Consider the following 11,029-nt stretch of genomic DNA (forward strand, 5'->3'; position numbering starts at 1 on the left):
GTTTGATTTAGAATACATTACTATGAATAAATGACATTTCATAAACTACATACGTTTTGTTTGTAAATATCTTCATTTGTAAAGTAACGAGTAACTACATGCTGTCAGATGATTCTAGTAGGAGTAGGAGTAGAAGTAGAAAGTGGCATGAAAGGAAAAGACTCAAGTTGGTTGAGTAGAGTACTTGAGTAAGTGAGTACTTAGTTATATTCCACCAGTGGTTTCAAAGGACCAAACAGTAGCACAAAACCAAAATCTGCGTTGTCATTTGGTCTGGTAGATACCGGTTGTTTTAGGATTGTTTTGGTCCCTCCCATCACTCTTTCAGCTTTCCACCCCCAGCTGTCTGGGAGTGGAGTATCACAGCTGATCACTGATCCTGTCATGGCAGACTTGGACTTCATGCCTTGCTATTTGCTCTGAGGACTTGCACAGTGCTTATCAAAGTGTCCCGCTTGCTGATTATGTTTCCAAAAGAGCAGAGACCAAAGCTCTTAATACAGAGACAGTTGGATCAGGCTTTGCACAGGGTCGAGGATGGCACCACGCTTTATCAGAAGAAAAACTAAGTTTCAAAGTGGCATACACAGAGAAGGTTACACAGTACTAATTATTCAATGCATTTCCTCCCAACCTTTACTCCATAACCTTTGTATTCCTAACTGGTGTTTGGGAAAATGAAATTAGCTGTTATTACAATTAGTTATTTTGTCACAGGCCTTAACAAGTATTTATGTGTGAGATAGAGAAAACCTAGTATTGTTTTGATTTCATTGTACCTGAGGATGTTTTTCTGACATTGAATTGAACTAGAGATGAAACTAATGCAGTTCAAGCAGGCAGGCAAAACCAACCAAGGCTTATGTAATAGGAACAAAACCATTTTTAAAGGGTTGAATGGGTCTGCAATACATATAATAGTTAGGTCTGTCACAGGATGGACACTCAGGTCACAAGATGTATTGTAAAAAGTACAATCAGAGGTAACAGTGTCTAAATTATCAACTAAGGGCTCATCCAACAAAATGAAAATGTAAAAGGACAAGGCGGAGGTATGCAAATCAATAGGCAGAGTCAACAGACAGGCAGGGTCTTAACTTAAAGAAAGGCAAGGAAGGAATGCTAGACCGCTGTCATTGAGGTATAAAACTCATCAGATAACCAAGGCTGTTGAGAGGGGTGGTATATACTGAGGGAGGTGGGGAGACAATCACATACAGGTGGAACACATAAGGGCGGGGCAGGTGATCACACAGACAGGAAAGCACAAAACCGCAAACTATACTAGCATTGCGTAGTGATTTTGCCAAAACGTAGCATGCAGTATGCGAACTAAAGCAAAATATGCAGTATACCAAAAATACCCAAGCTGTCATACTAATTCGGAAAAAAAAGACTCCTGTCCTCAGAACAGTCTATCTTGCCAACTGTATCCCACAATGCAAAGCGCCAGAATAATCACACCCACCACGGCTTGCCGTCGTGGCCAACAACTAGAAACTTTTTACAGTTTTTGTCTGCTATTTCATCACTAAATTGACTTCTGAATCTTCTTTGTGAGCAAAAAGAAACTGTGTAGACCTGGAATATGGGCAATCTTTCAAAAGATTTATGGCAAATTGACAATTTGCACCGACCTTTTCCATCGCTTTCCACCAGGACTGGGTTGGTGGCTGCGGGCCCAGCAAGCTATCAGAAGGACGTCCTTCCCCTTAGCCACGTCCTCCAGCTCTTCCTGGGGGACCCCAGGGCGATACAAGGCCAGGCAGGATGTGTAATCACTCCAGCGTGTTCTGGGTCTGCCCTGGGGTTTCCTCCCAGTTGGTTGTGCAAGGAATATGTTCACAGGGAGTAGTCCAAGAGGCATTTGGATCTGTTGCTATACGGATGCCTTTAAACGCAAAGGAGCACTGTTTCTATTGGTACGGTATTTTTGATGTGTTGGGAAATTAAACTTTGATCTTTAAGTTTTTAAGTTATGTGCCAGACTATGTCTTGGCAGGATGCTGTGACTCCCTAATGGTTGCCACGCAAGGTAATGGGGACAAGACTTCAGGAGGTCGCTTTAGTACAAACCGAACATGCTGGCTGTGGCATCCATATACTGTACAGTCATGGAGTGGTATTGATCTTCTCATCCAACTCTTAGAAGAAAAGTGAGCATATCTCTTAAATTTCAAACTTTTATTTGTATTCTCGATCTGGGTCTTACGCTGAACTATTACGCACAGCTTATTACCATACACGTAGATTGGGAAGGTAAAGTTGTCCAAATGGTATCAAGGGCTTCACAAACAGAGTTCAAAACAGTGTCCGCATCTGCTGACGTGTTCAGTCTTACCCTCACTTGAGAACAAGACGCAGAGACGCTTGAAGTCCTTCACTTGGGGAGAATTCTTTCTATCGGTAAAGATTCAGTTGCTGTGAATAATGTACTTATTCAAAGAATGCCTAATACAAAGATTGTAATATCAAAATTCCCTCTGTTTACAGGTGATCCTGATCCTAACCAAGCTGTACGACTTTCATATTGGCAGCGTCACTGAGAGCACTCTTTGGAGGTGAGTACAAAGGAGATTTTTATTCATAAAATATTTACAAGTAGATGTCTTTGAATCCTGCAATGCTGCTGGGAGTACCAAAGGGTAGAATTAGCCTTAGGCGATGATCCTTTGATTGGCTTGATGTTTTGCCTAATTGGCCAGTCAGTTTAATGTATGTTCCAGTGACTTACAGCTAACACGTTCTGACATGGCCCACTGTGGTAACCCCTTAAAACAAACGTGGGGACTTATTCATCACTGTTCTCTCATTCACATCCATGCACAACTTTGAACCATCATTTCTGTTACCTCATCTACTCCTGCGATGCGGCGAACAGAGTGTTCTGGCGTCATGCTCGGTCAGACAGGGCACTCAGTGTGGAGGATGCTGTTTGCCATGCTCTTGTTTTTGCATATTATCTGATGTACTCCCCTTCGTCACCACTCCTGGGAATAAAATGAACTCACACATGCACACACACTCCTGAAACAACAACAGTGCTTGGAAAGAGTAAACATACACTACCAAAAAGCATTAGTAACACATTTCTGATGAGCTTAAACTGCGTATAACCCATTTTCAGATCAAGTGTGCAACATGAATAGAGCAATTCCTCTGTCGAGTTTTTGGACGATCTAATTACATAAAATTTTATTCAGTGTCAAATCAAAACAGAGGTTATCTCGGGACACTTTAAAGATAGAACACTCTATAATTTAAACAGACAAACAGGGACACTTCCTTTTAACATGCAGAAACCCTAGGTAGGCGGCCATCTGCCTCTACCGGTACGTGGCCATACAGATGATAGCGTTCTCCTGGACAAACCCCCAAGAAAAGCAATGTTCCAATCGTATAAAGTATCTTAGTAATCATATCAAGGCACAGAAGGTTTGTCAATCTTTGGATTTCTGCAGTAAAATACTGTGAAGGTAGTGTCTTTATTTGTAGCCTTTTCAAAAAAGATCAAAAGTAGTTTAATTGTGGTTTAAGCAATATATTTCTTGTAACGCAGGCTGCAATTGCTAGCATGTTCGCCAAACTAGCAAACAGTCAGTTTTGTGTCAACAGTATTGGTCTTTAAAGTTATTAAAGTAACATAGGAAAAGGAAACAGTTGTATAAAATGGCTTGTTTGTACTACTCAACGACATTCAATTCCATCTTTTCTTGATTCTGTTCAAATCAGCTTTTTGACAAGTCCCCATCTCAAGTGATGCAGTTCTGTACTTGAGTATGCACTTACTTGTTCCAACCCAAACAGCTCTATTTGCCTTAAGAGAAAGAACCAGCATACCATCTGTACTTTTTTTTTAGATTTAAAATATGACGGTCCTTTAAAGCACAAAACATTTGCACCACCCTGCCCAGCTTGAAGCGCAATTTTGACATTGATAAGCTTTGCCAAAGTGACTGCTAGCCATGTTTGACATTTAGACAGCTACTTTGTAATTCGGACCCCAAGGCAATAACAGAGGAGTGTTTTGCTATTTGAATAAGTGCAAAGAAAATACAGTCCCCTGATATTCGGGGTAAGACAGAACATTGCTGTTTAGCTGCAGACATGATGGATAGCATAATTGTCTGAACATAGTGTTATTATTAAATTGTTTTGTGATAAGTCTCTACTACCTGTCATTGTAAACTGTCTCTGTCCTTTCAAACTCTAGTTACCTTTAATCACATGCTTATTCTAAGTCAACTAAGTCAACCGGCTCCAACAGTGTGTGTAGAAGTCAAAATCTGTTCACTTTGATGATCCATATAGTCCCTGTTGCATACACACCCCCAGACATCACAACCACCACAGATGGCAGAGCGAGGACATCATGTAGCCTAAAGGATTCCTAATGTAAACTGAACTGAGCTGGAATAAAGTTGTGCAAGGAGAAACACCGCTTCCTCAACACAAGGTGCATTTTATAATAGCCGTGTGCTGTTTATCCAACTGCATTGCATTACTCTATACTCCATGATCTCGCAATCCCAAAAGATGTCTCCTTCACTAGTAGTCACAGTAAAATGTGCATTTTTGCTACTGTTTCTATGCCAAAAAACATGTTTGCTATTAACAGCATCACTGTTAGCCTACTGCTACCAATAATTTCTACAAACGTGTTCATCTCGTTTGCTAATGTGATAAAGTGTGCAACTCTGAGACTGGTCTACCGCCAAAAAACGCCCACATTAGTATTTCGTTCAAGCTACAATTACAACTCATATTCACACATATTTAATTAGGATGGGACCAAAGCAGAAAATAAGATGACGTGTAATAATGATAATAATAATAATAAATTTAAATAATAATTTAAACTTTATTAATCCAGAAAGGGAAATTACAATGTTTTCACTCTGTTGTTACAATTCCCATTACCCACCGGCATGAGAAACACACATGCTCAGTACCTACAGTGTACATGCACAAATGGAGAGATGTCAGGGTGAAGGGGGCTGCAGCCGTCAATGGTCAGGTGCCCCGAGCAGCGCAGGTTCAGGGCCTTGCTAAAGAGCACCTTGGCAGTGCCCAGGAGTCCATCACCATACTCTGGTCCAACCCAGCAACCATTTGGTTCCCAACTTTCTACCGACTGAGCTACTGCCACCCCTACAGAGTGAAACTAATGGTAGTTGAATGGGTTTGAAGCATTTAGCAACTACTTGTGTGGCACTGGCTACTAGCTTAGTCACCCTGCAACAAACTGATTGGTTGTTATTCAGGTGTAAGTGATTTAAGGGGGTCTGTAGAAAAACACAGAATTGACTTAGCAGCTTTGGTGGTCAACTATCAGCCTGCAGGCCCCAAAGCCCCTTAACTAGTTACATAAGAGATAAAAATACTAAATGAATGGACAAAGTAAAAATCCTGTCTGGGCAATGCCAGCATCCAAAAGCTACAGTTTTATGAACACCCACAACAATACAACCCAACAAGTAGCTACATAAATTATTTTTCAACAATGCACATTTAACCCTCATGTTGTCCTCGGGGCAAAATTGATCCATTTTCCTATATCAATGTTCTTTTTAATTCACCAAAATAACATGATTGATTCCACACAACGTTCTTTGGCAAGTACAAATCTCTACTTTTATACATTTTGGGGTATCTTATTCAATTTTACAGCATTTAAAAAACAAATTGAAGTGGTTTTGAAATAGTATTGAGTAAAACTTGACATATACCAGTCTGTGATTATCCATCAACATACTTTCCTTAAATGTTTGTCTAAATAATTCCTGATTTCTGGTTTTCTAACTCAAACAGTAGGTATAATTTACTATAAATGCATTTTATTGAATATGAATTCCAACAATAACTGTAAAACTGAAGTTAGTAGTGTTGAAAATGTCAAAAAAGGGACAGAAACGTAAGAAAAGTAAAAAACATTGACAAACAAACAACCTCAACTGGATGTCTGTGTATTATCCTCTGCTACACAGATTTATTTTACACATAAATAAGTGATGATTGGACTCACATAAACCCCAGCACTGTCATCCCAGTTAAATGCACCATGACAGTTTCACTCTGCAGGGAAGACTTAATCAGGTGAGGTAATTTATCCATGGTGTGAGAACAGGGACATCTCTGTGGTTGAAGATGAGCGTTATTGGCAGCACTCCCAGCCCTGTCACTCAGCCACAAATCTACAGTGAGGGGGGCAGCTGTCCATCAACGCTTGACTTTCCAGTTTGTCAGCGTCTGAGGAAATGCAGAATTGGTTGTGTGTGACAGCTATGTTAGAAACTTTGGAATTTGAAGGAAAAAGGAACGGCGCTGTTAATTGAAGCAGCCGTTTTCTCGAATCAGCTCATCCGTAGCGGTGCTTCGAAACCTGACCGTCTGTCAGATCCGAGCCATGATTCATCTCTCGGTCGCCGGCTAATTGAGATCACAGCTCTGATAGGGTTTAAAGAGAAGTTGCAGAGAATGTTTAGCACTTTGTAGAAGACATCCCAAATGGCAGGTCTAACGCCGCCAATTTGCAAAGGTCAAAGCAGTGGCAACGCGTCAAAGCATTGCCCGGTCAGTCTGTCAATTTTAATGAACATCCTGACCTTAAACAATGGGAGTAAGTCAGTCTAAGCATTATTTTCAAAAGGAGCCTTCATATGTGCATGGTAGAGGGGAAAGAAATGAAGGTGAGCTATTCATTGTTGACAATGAATCAACTCAGCAAAACAATTCATCAAAGTTGTTTAGCCTCTCTCATCAGCTCTCTGGAGTATTGTCCCTCTGCAGAGGAAAATGTATCAAATATGACAAGCCCCACACTCATTTGTAGGTATTCAGACAAGAATAAAGCATTAATGCCAACAACAAAGTAAAGTTGTATTTCTCGCCTATCCCTGTAACAATTTGACATACTGTATCCCATACTTGTACTTTTTTTTTTTTTTAAACAAGCCAATGCAGCAGTTGTTTCTGTGCTTCACACAGTGGATTTACTGAAGTTGTTTTCACTGGATTACTGAGCTGAAAAGCTTGATGATGAGCTGATGTTAATCCCTTTTTGTGTCACTACAACACAAACACTTCTTATTTTGTGTTCTAACTACAAGTCACATGCTGTTGCAATTATAAGTCAAGGCAGTGCCTTTGCTCCGCCTCCGGATTCGCTGCTTGCTTGAAGCTTTTTCGAGAACTGCTCATCCAAACGACTTTACATTAGACGCTGAGCTTCCTTGAGTCCTGAGCACAGTCAGCTCAAAGTGATTTGTAATTTCTACCTCTACTGAAGAGTAGTCATGCTGACTGAATAGCACCTGCAGTATTCTTACCTTAGGTTAGATTTGCAGAGCACTGCTAGCATGAGTACACCCCCATATTGCAAAGGGTGCATTGGATATTCTGTCAGATGGGACAGTTTGGTATTGGTCCCAACTGGGCTACTTTTTGATTGGGTTGGTAAAAATGGTTGTGATGGATAAAACCTTTAGTCATATTTTAATAAATCAGCTGGTTCACTATCATTTTCATTGACACATACTGACATGGCCGACACAACCATATCTACTGTAAGTCAATTTAAAATATTTAACCCTCATGTTGTTCTTGGGTCAAATTGACCGGTTTTCCTATATCAGTGTTCTTTTTAATAACCCAAAATAACATGATTGATTCCACACATCGCTCTTTGGCAAGTACAGATATCAACTTTTATCAATTTCGGGGCGTCTTATTCAATTTGATAGCATTTGGAGAAACAAATTTAAATGTTTTTGAAATAGTATTGAGTAAAAGTTGACATATTCCAATCTGTGATTATCCATCAGCATACAGTACATCGCTTTAATTTTAGTCTCAATAATTCCTAATTTCTGCTTATCTAACTCAAAAATCATCTATAATTTCCAATAAATTAGGTTTATTGACCATGAATTCCAAAAATCACTATAAAACTAAAGTATATAAGTGAGTGTTACATAGTGTTGTCAAAAACAAGTGACAAACATTGAAAAAAACATCCAAATTGTTGAAAAAAAGGATAAAAACATAAGAACAATTTTTGATTTTAATGATTGGAAGACAACACAAGGGTTAAATCAGTTTAAGTCTCTGACTTGGATTCCTAAAGTTGCGTAAAGCAATACATGCGTACAGGTGGATCCAAGATTTTGTGACAATGTGGAATCGGTCACATTGACCGTGGCAATGATTGACCATAGGAGAGAAGAAGTCTGTTCTTTGAGCCACTCTGACTGCAATCTGTAAGAAAGACCAGACGGATCACGGTGCCCAGAACGCGCTGAATTCAAAAAGCATGAAACAGCTTTTAGCGTCCCTCAAATCTGGCACACCGGCATGTTGGAGTGGACTGAGTTGTCTGCCTCACCACAGGCTCACTGACTTCATGAATGGTGTCACTAACCATCTGTGACACCTAACTGAGATTTGGAGAGCTCTAGTCTACGATGTATTGTATGTTTTACAATGAAACTCAATTATATAATACAATGAAATACCTCTCAGTTGATCAATTACTAGGCTATCTCTGTGGTTTGAGATATTTCAATCAATATCTGGGAACTCTCTCCCAATGGACCTCAAAATGCACCATACAGTCAGTAGACATGTAGTAACTGTCTGACTTCATATTTCATACTTCGAGGAACGTGCAGTAGTCTTAGTTGGTCCTATTTTATTATGGCACCAAATGATCAGATGTTTGAGTCTAATTATTTTGAATTAATTGGTCTTATTCTTGCCTTCAGCAAATTAAGTGATTAAGCTGATCTAATGAAAAAACAGCATTCTCCCCACTCTTCTCCATACCCTATTAACCTCCTGATTACCATTGTAATGATGTTTGGTATGAAGAAATGTTCATTATGAGATAAGTGTCTGGAATTACTGTCACTGAAAATGACAATGACTATGAGGTATTAGCCAAGAGTTAAGACAAAGACATCTGATGGGGAGATCTTTGTGCAGCGCTAGTTGCTTCAGGTCTAGAAAATTATTAGTAATCTGGAACGTATCATGAAGTTAAAGGCATGCTACAATTTTCCACGTAAAGGCTGTCGTTTCAATTTCACAAATAATCACCGGGACTGATGGGATATTTGAGTTGGGAATGGCTGCAGCCTGGAGACCTCCCATCTCATATCCTCCCAGCTGCGTGCTGTCCACAAGATTCGACTTTTCAAAATAAAAGCTTGCGTCTAGTCCACTATGTTTTTCTACATGGGTGTTTTGGATATTTTCAAACTAAACAGTACGGAAATCATGCTAACAAAAAAAAAAAGTCTTAGAGCTAGCAAAGCAGTTTTGTATGTATGTGCGGGCGGGTTTTATTCAGTTTGGGAAATCCCATTGTCTCTACAAAGTGTGACATCATGAGAGGCTACACGGCTCTCGGCGGGACAGTTCAGCAACGCAAGGACACATAGTTCGAGTGCAACAAAGGTTTTAATAAAGTTCAGGGGAATTAATACAAAATTAGCACTCAGAGATCGAATAGTTAACTTAAGAAAAAGGTTGCTCTTGCAATAGTCCAAACTTAAACAGTGTCTCTTCAAATCCTAACTCAAATAGCCGAGCCCCCTCTGCTCGGTCGCCTTCTGGCAATAAGTCTTTCTCCTTACTTTTAGGCAGCGTCGCCACCCGTGGTCCGTCTATTTGTCCGTAGTCCAGTCTATTAATCCTTCCCATGGAACGCGCCACTCTGCAACTCTGTAGCTCTTTTTCTCCACTCCAGCTCCTCTGTTGGCTATATGCTGCCCTTCAGCTCATCAGGCCCTCATTGAGCTCAGGTATGCAGGGATCCCATGTGCTCGAGAGGTGGCGTTCTCGATTTCACCAGCAGATGGTGCCAAAACGGCCCGTGACTGCAACCATCTCCTGGGTACATAGTGGCCCTCCAGGACGCAGCCTCTCATGACGTCACAAAAGCTACAGCTAACAGCTCACTGACTAAACAGGGAGGGGCCCATCTGCTAGCGATGGGGGCCAAGACAGAGATCTACAATGAGCTACATGGAAAAATAAGGACCAAACAAGCCACTTTGAAATGTTGTTGTTTTCATGCATACAAAAGTTTGGTGACCTTTCCACCAAAGTTGGCTGATCGTGCCCTCAACAAAGAATAAAAAGACATGACCCTTCCCTATTTTTTGCTCCGGCGGTCTATTCCATACATACTGAACAGTCCCTTAACCAAGGTTAGTCGTCTGCTGTAGTTTTACTGGTCACCTTGCTATTTTATAGTTGTATCAGGTAGATGCCTGCTTAGTGCAACTTTAAATTCTCCCATGTGCTAATCTATTAACACCACAGCTGTTGAAAGACTGACCAGCCCCATTTGACATGCTAGCTAACGTTAGCTAAAATTAGCCCGTGGTAGCAAGACTGCGGTTAGATTTTTGTAGTCGGCTGTGCAGTTCGGGACTACAAATACAAAAATCAATTTGCTTCTTCTTGAACACATTCAGCCAGTTGGAACAGAAGAACAGACCAGAATAGGCGTGTTTAGTAAGCAGTATTTAATGGCTGCATTCCTACACTTATAAAATGTAGTTCAATGTGGAAGTGATCCAAGCATTCAGAATGCGTCACTCAGATTGAGTAACGTAACACGTTACAAATGATATTTTTACACAGCATTCTGGTATTCCGAACACATATACTGCAAAAAAGCCTTGGGAAGAAACTTGTTTTGATGGAACATGCACATGCACGTAGGGAAGTGCGCTCTGGAATTAAAATGGCTATTGAGTGTGTGTGATGAATTTTTTATAAAAAATAACTGAAAGATAAATGTTATCTGATTGAAATGAGGAATATCCGGCTGAAAAATTAGGGACATCCGGCTAAAAAATGAGGGAAATCTGGCTGAAAAATGATGGACATCCAGCTGAACTTCTGGCTGCACCGGAACAATCCTGTACATAAAATGTTGTTGATATACACTCACCGGCCACTTTATTAGGTACAACTGTCCAACTGCTTGTTAACACTTAATTTCTAAGCAGCCAATCAC

General features: G+C 40.3%; 1 protein-coding gene across 1 annotated transcript in view; it reads left to right on the top strand.

Moving 5' to 3' along the window:
• The first annotated feature begins 2,499 nt into the window (after positions 1-2,499).
• The window catches only part of sorcs3 (sortilin related VPS10 domain containing receptor 3), a 162,345-nt gene continuing 153,815 nt past the window's right edge, over positions 2,500-11,029 (top strand). The window contains exon 1 of the mRNA XM_034893776.1: positions 2,500-2,561. The gene's annotated coding sequence lies outside the window, so the exon portion shown is untranslated. The remainder of the gene's footprint in view (positions 2,562-11,029) is intronic.

Source organism: Etheostoma cragini, chromosome 2 (assembly GCF_013103735.1).
Source record: "Etheostoma cragini isolate CJK2018 chromosome 2, CSU_Ecrag_1.0, whole genome shotgun sequence".
Taxonomy (NCBI): Eukaryota; Metazoa; Chordata; class Actinopteri; order Perciformes; family Percidae; genus Etheostoma; species Etheostoma cragini.